We start from the raw sequence: 10,000 nt of genomic DNA, 5'->3' as shown, positions 1-10,000 counted from the left end.
ATTCAAAAAGTGTTTCGTTTACAACAATTAGCACTGAACCTATGTCAATAGCACGGAGTGGAAAAGGGAGATAGACTCTTTAAAAGACTTTCTGTTTGTTTGCTTGTCCTTTAATGTTTCTTTTTATATTGTCGTGGATGTACATGTCCCTAATTGGCCGCTACAGTTCTGGAACGCGTTTACTTAATGGGAATTATATTAGATGTGTAACTAAGCATCTAGAATAATAATACTATGAAATCATACAAGAGAAGGCAGTATCTGGTAATTCCATCATTTGTTTGGCTTGCATTTTGTTGATATAAGTGAGACGGTTCGCTTGATGACTTTAGCTTCAAAGTCTACGAAAATCTCTAAAAGCTGTATGCTTGTGTGTGAGCGTGAGTATGTATGTGAGTAAGATAAAGGTCGGTCAAAATATTGCTCTCGTCAGGAAAATTCAAATCTCAACTCTAAATCTTTTAGTGATTTTCAACAAAAACCCCTGAAACCATTTTACTCGCCATTTAATATTTACAAAGTAATCACTATGATGTTCATCATCTTCGGCGTGTTTAACATTAAGAGTAAGAACAATGAATACCTGCTAATTAAATGACTTCCGACAAATTCTATAATGCTATTTTCTGTTTCAGAACTTCAATCTCCGACCCCCACTTCACTATCCTTTTAGGGCGATGAACTTTTCTTTAAGGGTAACAAATAACTCTCACTCACTGGATCTCTCCTACTTACAGAGTTGTTTCACGGTGCTCTTTTTTCCCAGATGGCTGATCCCGCCCAACGAAATAAACTCGTGGGGAAGGAACTTGGCTTTCCAAGAAGGTAGCACTACTGCGTCCGACTAAATCCCAAACTTTCAACTAAACTTCTTATGGGACAACAGACATTTTTCTTCAGGAAGTCCCTCCCACCTCAGACTTTACTTTCTCCCTCGTCTCTCTTGCCCGTCAGCGACATGATTTTTCATCCTATTCAATTTTTTTCCTTCCGTCACGCTCCTCTCACATCTTATACATAACATTTTAATTTTTTCTTTCCTTTCATACTCTCAAGTTCCTTTATCTTTTGAGAGCTACTCCCTCTTTCCCAGCATAATCATACACTTCCGCCAATCTCCTTATCTTCTCTTTCCTCTTTCGTCTCTATTAGCAAAAGTATCTTCAAAACTTTACATCTACCGTCAGAGGAAAACAATAAAAAGGAGATTTACAAAGCAAATAAGATGTTCATGATCCTCTGAACAAGCCTGCTGGATGTAACTTTTATATTATAAAATATACTTCTAATATTTAACGTAAGACAGATTTGCAGGTGGTGTTTGTGCTGGAAAGTTTCGGTCTTCTCTTAGGATTTCGGAATTAATGAAAATATGGCATGTAAACTCCGACGGCTTTTTCCAGCTAAACCGCCAATGTAGCTAAAGTGAAATGTCCCAAGTCAACAGAGTTCGGTCTTAAAGGGGGTGAGGCCACATGCGAAATATGAAAATTTGGAAGTTTCCTCTTACGCCATTTCTCAAAATAAGGAGACACAGAAGAAAAAAACAGATTATGCATAAATCAACGATATAAAAAAAAGGATTAAAATATAACACCATCAAACCATTACAAGCAAAGGATTCAAAGATATTGTTAATTATGAAAACGATATACTCATGAATGAAAGACTTTCCTTAAAGAAAAAGAGGTCGCTTTCCATCTTTAGACGGCGCATGTATTATTCAAATACAACGTATTAAAATGGAATAAACTAGTGTAAAACATAACAAGGAATGTATTTTGTTATCATATTGATTCTCACTGCAAAATGCCAATATCCAGTGCGTGAAAAGATGCAAGTATGAATTTGTAATTTACATAAACACGATCATGCATACCACATGAGCGTATGTAGGAAGAGAAAACATGGTATAATTATCTGACGCACCTTCATTGCATATAATCAATAATAATAATGATAGCAGCCATCAAAATTTATGCTGGAGACGTAAGAGTCCCTGACAAATGCGCGAGGAATGGAACAGAGTGGAAGGGTCCATCAATATTTATCGGACTGAGATCTCTTGAACTTGTCGGAACTCAGCGAAGTTTGCCTTTATCACGACAACAACACAATACTATCTGTTTGGAAAATTCGACTTGGTGACATTATCAAGACGTTCAATAGAGTAAAGGAGGCGAAAGCCCGCCAATATGAAGCCCTTGAAATACTGACTAAACATCATGTTATTGCCATAAGATATTTAAACAATAATTGACATAATACCTGTGCAGTGCAAACATTAGCTTCTATGGCGTACAAAATGAATGGTCGGCTTCAGCCTTTTTCCGTAAAAAGAGATACAATACGAAGTCTGCGGAAACACAAAAGTACCTCGTTACAACGATTTGCACCTTATTGTCCTCCGTCAAGAGAGAAACAAACAAATAGGCAGGAAACGTTTCCCCCAACCCTTAATCTCACTAACCCGATTCTCGGCAAACTTCAGTTTCTGCAGAGAGAGAGAGAGAGAGAGAGAGAGAGAGAGAGAGAGAGAGAGAGAGAGAGAGAGAGAGACTGGAGGAGGTGAAGTTGAAAAATGCTCTGTTCCGCGTATTATCTCGAAATCCCCATGTTGAAATTTCAATTTCCTTTGCGTCTGCACCAAAGGTAAAAAAAAAAAAAATGTCCGCTATCGTTGCTGCCTTTAAAAATTCCAAAACCGCTTACAGAATCTCTCTCTCTCTCTCTCTCTCTCTCTCTCTCTCTCTCTCTTTGTCCTGCGGTCCATGGTACAAGAAAGGAAGATACGCTTTCCACAGTACTCAAGGAAAAGAGAACGAGCAAAAGAAGTTAAATCTAATATGGGGAAGAGAAAGAGAGAGACAGAGAGATAGAAGGGAAAGTGTGCCGGGGACGAAAACTTGTACGATGAATGTCTGCTATAACCTAAATGGCGCATAGGTGTATAGGAACAGACAAAAATATACACGCTTAAAATATGCATAATACCTCCGCCAACATATTTTTATCAACCAGAACCGGTTAGCTGTCAGGATTCGAAAGAAATCTTACAAGTTAGAAGAAGAAAAAATCTCTGGCCAGATTTCCGTCTTCGAAGGGGTAGCTATGAAATTTGGTTATCAAAATCTATGGTAATGCGCCATGGGTTTCGGTAACACACTTGCCGCCAATTGAGAGGCCTAACTATCTTTGGTTAAAGTTCCGTAATCCACACATAATTGCTTTTGGAACCCAGCTTTTGTAATCCTACTATTATTAATAACAAAGTGATAAACATAAAACCCCAACTTAAACATCACTTCCTTATCAGAAGCGATAAGAGATCGTCATGATTCTTAAAACTGAACCAGGTGTGTCATACTAAAGGTGTGTCACCACTAAAGTAAAACGTGTCGTAAACTACGTCGGTAACTTTATCACACAGCCGTCGCAAACAAGTTGAATAGAAATCAATGACTTAGTGGTAATTTTAACCTGTCCTTCATACCATTATCCAGTAATGGCCAAAGGTTCGTTCTCTACTTACGGTCGTTGGCTTATTGCCAACAGGTTTGTGATATGTAATTAAGAGATAAGTTGCCGCCTGTGATTAGGTCATGTTTTACTGTAATGTGGATTCACATTCAGGGTGCATCAACGGTACAGTAAAACTTATAAAATACACGTCGGTAGCTACTCGCACTCGTGTCAAAAAAAGGTTGAAAACAATTCAACGACAGAAAGTGGAGAACGGACCTATGGCAAATTCTGGGTAATAGTATGAAGCACTGGGCATGATTACCAATAAGTCGATAACTTTTATTCAACCTCTTTGTGATGTGTCCGATAAGTTATTGGACTGTGAATAAGAATCTGTCGAAGTACAGTAATAGAGCACCTCTGAAAGGTTGAACTACAACATTATTTCAAATGAAACTTAAAAGGTTGAACTACAGCATTATTTCAAATGAAACTTCGATATTTTTCCTGCTCTACCTTCTCGTTTTCTGTGACTAACATAATAGACTTTATGCAATAATACGAAACTGCGTAAAAATAAAAAAAAAAGTTATAAAGGATTGACATTCAAGCTAACATGACGTGAGGCTGACCTTTACAGAACAGTAAAGAAGTCTGCCAATACACCTCCAGCTGGAAGCCATATAAAGAGTATCTCTGTGATGAGATCGCTCTTAATCATGTTCATGAAAATAAAAATAAAAAAATCATGGATAAATTCATTGCACAAGCAATTAGCTTTGGAGAGGTTGCTTATCAGAAGTTGCATTAATTCCATACATAGTAAATTACAGACAAAAATTCATACTAAAAACGAAATCGAATTCTAAACTAGCTTCCATCAGTTCCAACAATTTCATTTCAACGATGTGTTTTTCATGGGCTAATTTCAACTTAACTGCATGCAGTTTTCCAAACTCTGGTACAACCACTTACAAAACCATTTCAGATTTCACCCTACATTGCAAATCCAAATGAGCCTGTATGACTTGCAATTTCATGTTATGAGGCCTATGATATACAGAGATAAAAACAGTACATGGCTCTTATCCCTGTGAGAAGAAAAGGCTATCATCCATTTTTTGCATAAAACTCAAACGAAAAATGAATAAATAAGTGACTCATTAATAAAGATTTTCTGCATAAAAATTCAATTGCCGCATTAGGTTTAAGCCAAAATAATAAACTTATAATCTGTGAATAATAAATCAATTTCCCTCTCATACTTTTCTATCTAAAAATTAGTATAAAAAGTATAATTTCGCCTTTTCTGAATTTATTATGAGTATGTTTAGAAATAAACTGGTTCATCTTGCAGACGAAATTAGTATCTGGTTCCAAAATATGAAAAATCTGTATAATTCCTCAAGATAAAAATAGTTTCTTCAGTCTTTACCTCTAGTAAGTTGTTTTCCAAATAATATTACTCTCCCAACTGAAAAATGAAAACTTAAACTTCAGAGGCGTAAAATCGTTTTCCTTCCGCGGTATATTACCTTCTCAATAAAAATATAATTAAGTTATCTCCTTTATATAAACTTTATGCCTTTAGCCATAACCTTTTAGTCTCAATTGCATGAAAGCATAGTCTGTAATGCAATTAGTCATCCGTTGTATTTTCTGAATATAAATATCTATAAATCTTGCAAATTATTTTTTTCCGTTTGAATTTATTCCGCACTTCAAGTATACTAAAAACAAAAGTAAGGATATTTCCCGATCATATACTAATTTCATTCTCAAGTCTTTTACGCAACCAACATAAACGATAACTTCACTTGCAGGAACACAGAATCTTATTCTCTTAGTTTTCAAACAAAAAATAGAGTTAAAAATAAATTTCAACGTATGGAATTGAGTCTCGTATCCCGCCTACATAAAAATAAATCCTTGATATGAAATTAATTCCATTAATTAATTTCACACGAAATAAAATTCATTTATTTCGTTCCCTTGAATCATGTCCTTTGTTGTATGGAACTGTAATCCTCAGATAAAAAAAAAAACCTTCTCCCTATAACTCTGTATAGAATCACTGCCTATGAGACCAGAAAATGCATTCTCTTGCTTTATTACCTTCCTGCATATGAACAACTCTCACTACGAAGCACAATTCAACCACGTTCTAGGGTTTACCATCAAACTGAAATAGCTGGCATGATATCTGTTTCTTTTTAAAGTTCTTGGAATCCCGTAATACGAAACTGTATGTAATGCTGTAAGTATAAAAAACCACGTCATCTGGAAATGCGACATATTAATTCTTCTTAGTTGCTTCCTATACATAATATAAGAGATATTCCTTTCCTACCGGATCAAGTTCCTCGTTTTTCTGGCGTCCCATATAAAAACTGAGCTATTAACCAAGTATAGAACAAGTGCCTTAACCTCCGTGTTCATTTAGTGCAAAATAATTCCTTGATATCTGTAAGTGTTCCATGCCATAGGTATGGAATTCCTCACAATGAACTTTCACACGTTAAATACAGAGCAAGCCTCATTCATTTGACACTATCTCCGAATGTGGATCAAAAGCCAGAAACATTATGTAAATGAAAAACTGTTATCATAATAATAAAAGAATTCATCAGAATTAAGTTGTTACCAAGTACACTTAGCATCAGAACACTGATGCAGAATGGGAGGAACGTAGGGATGAACAGTTTTTCCTCCGCTTTTCAAAACATGTCGGAAAGCAGACTACGCGATTTTCCTGCCGTCAGGTAACGAAAGTCTACAATTTTCTGACCAGGTTTCAGATCGTGACCTTTGATATTCCTGCATCGCTACACAGAGGCATAAAAATTCCCTCGGCTTTCACCAAAGAAGAGAATGATATTAAAATTTACGAGCGACCCAATAATAACATCAATAACTATAATAACAAGAATATGGATAACAATGACGTAATCGAATACGCGTGAACAATGGGTCAACGGAAAACTAATTAACTGTCAGTTACTGCACAATTGAAAAACAAAGATAATCTAACATCACTACAGTCGACTTGAAAAACAATTCCATTGTACAACTCTTACAAACTCAAAACTGAAACCTCACCAGGTACCGACGTATCTATCAATCTATCTAGATTATGGCCCCCTTGTGCTGTCACAGACTCTTGATCTTCAGCAGCCCGTAAACCAACATACGAGAAAGACAATTGACTTGAGAAAGAGCTGAAAAAACATCATTCTAAAGCAAATACTTAAAATAAAATTAAGATGAATGTGCACGCACACACACACACACACACACACACACACACACACACACACACACACACACACACACACATATATATATATATATATATATATATATATATATATATATATATATATATATATATATATATATCTTGATAGCTGGGGTGGTTAAAGTCACTGTCCATTGCTGCTTCTAAGCCAGACCATGGTTCGAATCGTTTCTAGTGCAGAAGCACTTATTAGTTATAATTTTCCTTGGGTGTCAATTATTCCTCAGGAATAGTAAATTAAATATTAAACACTTGTTGCTTATAAAAAAAAAAGTCACGCCTGTTAAAGTGACAAAATTTCATAACCAGCAAAATGTTACAAACTAATCAATCAGCTCTCTTGCTGTAAGTGGTTATATATATATAAATTATATATATATATATATATATATATATATATATATATATATATATATATATATATATATGTGTGTGTGTGTGTGTGTGTGTGTATATATATATTGATATATATATATGTATATATATAATGATATATGTATATATATATATATTGATATATATATGTATATATGTGTATATGTGTATATATATATATATATATATATATATATATATATATATATATATATATATATATATATATCTCGACTCTGTTGCAAACTTGCCAATCAGCTATCATGATTCTTCATTATAGAACTTGCATTCTGCAGGGCCTATTTACAACCGAGTTGATATCCACTTACATATCTCTTAATAGACAGATGGTCAAAGTCACTGCCTATTTTTGTTGTTAAAACAGACAATGGCTCGAATTATGGCAGGCGGAGAAGCGCTTATCAGTTATAATTCTCCTTATTCGTAAGTTATTACCAAGGTATTGTGAATTTGATATTAAATGATGTTCGTGGCTTAGTCTTTGTGGCACCAATAAATGTCACACCTGTATAAGTGACACAAATTCATAATTAGCCAAGTTTCATACACTTATCAATAGGTAATATTGTGGAGATGGGTTGATATCGAATGTAAATAAAGAACCTGAATTCGAAAGATTCGATGTCAACTTATATACTGTAATGTGTTGATAAATGGATGGTCAAAGTTATGTCTGTCGTTGTCATTAAACCAGACCATTGTTCGAATCCTGGCTGCCACAGAAGCATTTATCATTTATAATTCCCCTTAAGTGTAAGATATTCCCAAGGAATTATGAACCTGACTGAATGATATCTGTGGCTTAATATCTAATAATATATACATACATACACACACAAACATATACATATACATATATATATATATATATATTCATACGTACATCCATACATACACATTTATATATATTTAGTCACAAAGCCAAACATTTGATTCCTTGATTCCAGAGGAAGGCACATAATCAATCCCAGTAACATCAACGATGGAATTTTTATTCACATAAACGTGTAGCTGACTTCAGCTACTCGCGGTCATAATTATACCTAATTTATTAAGACTGAGGGAATTTTGTCAAACACCTATCACTTTAGTTTCAACTACGGTGAAAAGTGGTATTTAAGCCTTTTCGACAATATGACGCCAAAATAACCTAGGGATAATGAGCAGAGTTTAAGTGACCAATTTCTTCGTGACAATAAAGAATGATGTCCTTAAATTTAACATAACAAATAAAGAAAATCTATTTTACCTCTATACTCAAGATAGTTCCATTTCACATACGATGATTCCTGAACACCTGGCTCTCTCTCTCTCTCTCTCTCTCTCTCTCTCTCTCTCTCTCTCTCTCTCTCTCTCTTTTACATAATTAGGGATACTATGTAATACAACACATTTATGCACCATAAACCATGTTCAGGACAGCGGCAACTTTACTTTGACAGCTTGGATGTGACCACGACTTTTCTTGGCTCCAAGGCACTAGGCACAATATATCATTTCCAGCATTTTTGAGAGATTGCAAAACTACATACGAGATTCCTAACATTATTATAGGAATCAAGTTTAGATAAGTACGTGCGTGTGCGCACGCGCGGCGTGAGAGAGAGAGAGAGAGAGAGAGAGAGAGAGAGAGAGAGAGAGAGAGAGAGAGAGAGAGAATACTTACGACTGAAAGGCTTGGGAATTTATGTATTCGAAATTCATGCTGTCCAAAGTCCATGTAATAAACGGACCGCTACTGCTACTACCACTACTACTACTATGGCATTAACGATTCACACTTCTGTCTTATCATAATAACTTGAACTCGATTACCCTCACAAAAGTAGATTTCATTATGTTCAGATCGAAGTGGTCCATTAAACAACACATCCTAGAATTTGAAAAAAAAAAAAAAAAACGCTACAAAACCTGGATTGGTGGGCTATGACGAAATTAGGAACAAAAAAGTTGAAATACCGGTAATTTTGCAACTGACAGAGAAAAAAGGCAAAGGAATGATTATGCTGTAATACATAATTATGTTACTAAAGTTTAACAACGTCATGAGTGTAAAACTAACAATAAGAGCAACAACAAGAATCATTTACAACGACACAAAGTTTTTACTTCAAAACTATTGATAACACATTATAAACTTTCCTCCGTTTTCAAGTTATCTAATAACGAGAGAGAGAGAGAGAGAGAGAGAGAGAGAGAGAGAGAGAGAGAGAGAGAGAATTACTAGTAATATTACGGAACGCCAGGGATAAGTCTTTCAAAGCTAAAATTCTTAAACTTGAAATGTCTCTATCTCACAGGCCGTTACATCTCTATAACAACTAATTTTGATGAAATCTGGAGCCGTCGTTAGATTCAATTTGCCAGCAGCGAAAGTCATGTGAGGGGTCCAAGTGAATTCCCCCAAAATGATGTCGCACCAAAAACAATTTTGCATAGGAAAAGACGACTCGTAACTCCATTTTGTTGCTCTGGAGAGAGAGAGAGAGAGAGAGAGAGAGAGAGAGAGAGAGAGAAAACAATTTTTACAATCACTGTGCGACTGTAACGTACTTAGCGCAGACGCTTTGGCATAAACCGAGAGCTATATTACGGAGAGTGCATTTTCAAACTCGTTTAATTTTAAAGAAGCGAACAAGACGGGGAACGCGCGAAATTCGAGAAGAGCATTAACGTTACGCAACCTGCATCTTAAATGCTAATAACAGTTTTCTAGCTTGCCGGAGGCTCAACTGTGTGTGCGCAGTAAGGGCGTGGGAGAGAGGCGGAAGTGGCTTAGTTCAACCTAACTTTGGCTCTAAGCTGTATTTAATGTCCTCTCCCACCGCCAAACTGCCGGCA

At 35.5% G+C, this 10,000-nt stretch overlaps 1 protein-coding gene across 1 annotated transcript in view; it reads right to left on the bottom strand.

Annotated features, from left to right (window-relative positions):
* LOC136838622 (acetylcholine receptor subunit alpha-like) overlaps positions 1–10,000 on the bottom strand; it is a 1,263,360-nt gene that overhangs the window by 712,662 nt on the left and 540,698 nt on the right. The window lies entirely within an intron of this gene.

This window comes from Macrobrachium rosenbergii, chromosome 5 (genome assembly GCF_040412425.1).
Source record: "Macrobrachium rosenbergii isolate ZJJX-2024 chromosome 5, ASM4041242v1, whole genome shotgun sequence".
In the NCBI taxonomy this organism is placed as follows: domain Eukaryota; kingdom Metazoa; phylum Arthropoda; class Malacostraca; order Decapoda; family Palaemonidae; genus Macrobrachium; species Macrobrachium rosenbergii.
Note: the sequence above shows the minus strand (reverse complement) of the source record. Positions and strands in the feature narration are given on the sequence as shown.